Here is a 3,597-nt window from a genome sequence, read left to right as displayed (position 1 = left end):
TGCAATTCATAAAGGCAATTGAGCTCCTCTAAATGTTCTAGTCTGATGAAACAATGTATAGAATTAGGTGACAATATCGGAATTCATTCAAATGAAAATTAAAAGATTAATTTTCAGCAACAAAAAAAGTGCTCGGAAACAAGAACGAAACCTTACATTCACCTAAATAAACATTCACCCTCTACATTAGCAGAGAACAGTAGGACAGAAGGTTAGTGTCACTGGACACTGTGTCAGAGAGGCCGATCTCTTCTCCCTCATTATGCAGGCTTACCCACTCAAGATGAACTGTCCTCCAGCGATACTCAGCTGCCATCATCGACTCAGACACGACGTTCATGTACATATTATACCTTAATATGGCACCGTGTTACAATAATTTGATCAAAACAACTGGTGAAAAAATAATAATCAAATATTTCTTTCCTTCTTTTAGTAGATAAAGTCTACTTTATCCAAAAAATAAAAAAAGATTTAATTTAATTTAAGATTTAAAAAATTAAATTTGTCCAAAAAAGAAGCATTTATTCCTTTCCTCTCCTACCAGCCCTTACTAGTCACCCAGTTTTTAATTTAGAGCTGGATTAAAGCTCCAGTCTCTTTGAGGGTTGAGTTGGAATCCCACAGCTGCCAAATATCTCCAACTATCTCAGTGTTAAGAAGCAAAAAAACTCACATTTGCTGCAGAAGGAACAGGAGAATTCGTGCCATTCAGCCTTATAGCGTGATGTCGTTTTCTCATTCTCGTTTTTAGATGCTTGTGATCGAATCTATGATCCTTATGAGTGTGGTCACCCTCCATAAAGGTAGCACAGATACAACGTGCCATGTTTTCAGAGAATCGCATGAATTACAGGTCAGAAGAAGGCGACAAAGTGTCCGCTAGGCAGTTCAGCGATTTCAATGGTGTTCTCTGTTGTTTAGGTCCAGAATGACACCCGTTACAACCAGGAAACACACAGTGTCAGGCATCAAAAAGACTTCCCAAAACCCTGATCCTCTCCTTGATCCAGTGATGGCATCTAGACATTTCCTGCAACACAGCCAGGATACGGTCTTCAACAACACGAGTGAAAAGCTAATTCCCAACCTTTGCAATCCTTTGCAAAGAAGGACCGCATGTGCTCAGTGTTAAATGCACTGTTCATTATTAATAATAATAATGTTTACATTACATAGCGCCTTTAAAGGTGGCTTTTCAAAGCACTTTACAGAATGACAACAATAAAGTTAAAAAAATACACAAGATAAGCAGGATGAGAATACACAGTTAGAGGAGACAATAGATGGTGGTATTAAATACAGTAGGAACAGAGGGGTAAAGAATAGTTCATTAAAGGCTCTTCTAAAGAAGAGGGTTTTGAGTCTGGATTTGAAGGAGTTTAGAGAAGGTGACTCTCTGATATCCTTGGGGATAAAGATCCAGAGCTTTGGGGCAAAACACGAGAAGGCCCTGTCACCCATAGAGTGTAGATGGACTGGGGGACAGATAGGAAAACACAATTAGAAGAGCGGAGGTTGTCAGGTGGGGAGTAGGGCGATAACCCAGACAGGTACTGAGGTGCTAAGCCATGGAGAGCCTTATAGGTGAGCTTGAGGATTTTGAAGTTGACAGGAAGCCAGTGCAAGGACTCCAGGACAGGAGTGATGTGATCACAGTCCAGTGCTAATTTCTTTCTTGTGGCTGCTGGTTCATTTTCAACTGTGGACTCTTAAGAAGTCCTGTATTTGACTTGATCAACACCAATCCCTAGAGGATTTCGAAAGGTTCAATAAAAATGACACCTGACTCTGGTGGGACTCGAACCCACAACCTTTGAATGATTTCATTCTATCAAGGCCTAGAAGTCCAACGCGCTCTCCATTGCGCCACAAAGCCAGCTGTGTGAAAAAGTGTTTGCCCCCTTCCTGATTTCTTATTTTTTTGCATGTTTGTCACACTGAAAGTTTCAGATCATCAAACAAATTGAAATATTAGACAAAGATAACACAAGTAAACACAAAATGCAGTTTTTAAATGAAGGTTTTTATTATTAAGGGAAAAAAAAATCCAAACCTACATGGCCCTGTGTGAAAAAGTGATTGAGATTTATCAGTCTGGAAAAGTTTATAAAGCCATTTCTAAAGACCAAAATTACCCCAAGAGCACAGCGACGACTCATCCAAGAGGTCACAAAAAACCCCACAACAACATCCAAAGAACTGCAGGCTTCACTTGCCTCAGTTAAGATCAGTGTTCATGACTCCACCATAAGAAAGAGACTGGGCAAAAATGGCCTGCATGGCAGAATTCCAAGACGAAAACCACTGATGAGCCAGAAAACATCTTGATGACCCCCAAGACTTTTGGGAAAATACTCTGTGGACTGACGAGACAAAAGTTGAACTCTTTGGAAGGTGTGTCCCATTACATCTGGCGTAAAAGTAACACAGCATTTCAGAAAAGGAACATCATACCAACAGTAAAATATGGTGGTGGTAGTGTGATGGTCTGGGGCTGTTTTGCTGCTTCAGGACCTGGAAGACTTGCTGTGGTAAATGGAACCATGAATTCTGCTGTCTACCAAAAAATCCTGAAGGAGAATGTCCGGCCATCTGTTCGTGACCTCAAGCTGAAGTGCACTTGGGTTCTGCAGCAGGACAATGATCCAAAGTGGGCAAATTCTATGCCCGCTTTGATGCTCTGAACACGGGCAATGCTGAGAAGACAGCAAGTGTGCAGGGCGAGTTTGTTCTGAAACTCTCAGAGCAGGACGTGCAGAAGACTCTGAGCAGGGTGAAAATCCGTAAGGCTGCAGGGCCTGATGGGATACCACCTCACGTCCTGAGGACATGTGCAGCCCAGCTGACCACAGTGCTTACGGACATCTTTAACTCCTCCCTGTCACAGTCCATGGTCCCCACCTGCTTCAAAAAAACCACTATTGTTCCAACCCCCAAAAAGACAAAAGTGACATGCCTGAATGATTACCGCCCAGTAGCATTAACATCTGTGGTGATGAAATGCCTGGAGAAGCTGGTGTTGTCACACATCAACTCCTCCATCACAGAGTCCCTGGACCCCTTGCAGTTCACCTACCATAACAACAGATCAGTGGATGATGCTGTCTCCCTGGCTCTGCATACAACCTTGGAACACCTGGACACTAAGAACTCGTATGTGAGAATGCTGTTTGTGGACTACAGTTTAGCATTCAATTCCATCATACCCAGTCAACTGGTGACAAAGCTCAGGGGATTAGGTCTGTACAACTCTGTCTGCAACTGGCTGCTGGACTTTCTTATCGAGAGACCACAGGTGGTGCGGATAGGCAATAAAACATCAACACCACTCACCCTGAGCACTGGAACCCCAAAAGGCTGCTGTCTGAGTCCAAGGTTGTACTCCCTATTTACTCACGACTGCACAGCAAGACACAGCAACAACCGCATCATTAAGTTTGCCGATGACACCACTATAATAGGACTGATCAGTGATGATGACAAGTCCACTTACAGGGATGAAGTTGTACAGCTGCTTAGGTGGTGTCATAGCAATAACCTGGACTTGAACATAAAGAAAACGAAAGAGCTAATAGTGGATTTTCGGAGACACAG

At 42.7% G+C, this 3,597-nt stretch overlaps 1 non-coding gene across 1 annotated transcript; it reads right to left on the bottom strand.

The window, feature by feature from the left end:
* Window positions 1-1,786: 1,786 nt before the first annotated feature.
* On the bottom strand, window positions 1,787-1,879 carry trnar-ucu (transfer RNA arginine (anticodon UCU)). Its single transcript has 2 exons — window positions 1,843-1,879; window positions 1,787-1,822 (listed from the first exon to the last, which is right to left on the bottom strand). It is a non-coding gene; the product is annotated as a tRNA-Arg (tRNA).
* Between the last annotated feature and the right edge of the window lie 1,718 nt (window positions 1,880-3,597).

Source organism: Atractosteus spatula (genome assembly GCF_055471065.1).
Source record: "Atractosteus spatula isolate fAtrSpa1 chromosome 10 unlocalized genomic scaffold, fAtrSpa1.hap1 SUPER_10_unloc_6, whole genome shotgun sequence".
NCBI classification, from domain to species: Eukaryota; Metazoa; Chordata; class Actinopteri; order Semionotiformes; family Lepisosteidae; genus Atractosteus; species Atractosteus spatula.
The sequence above is the reverse complement of the archived record's forward strand: the minus strand, read 5'-3'. Positions and strand labels throughout refer to the sequence as shown.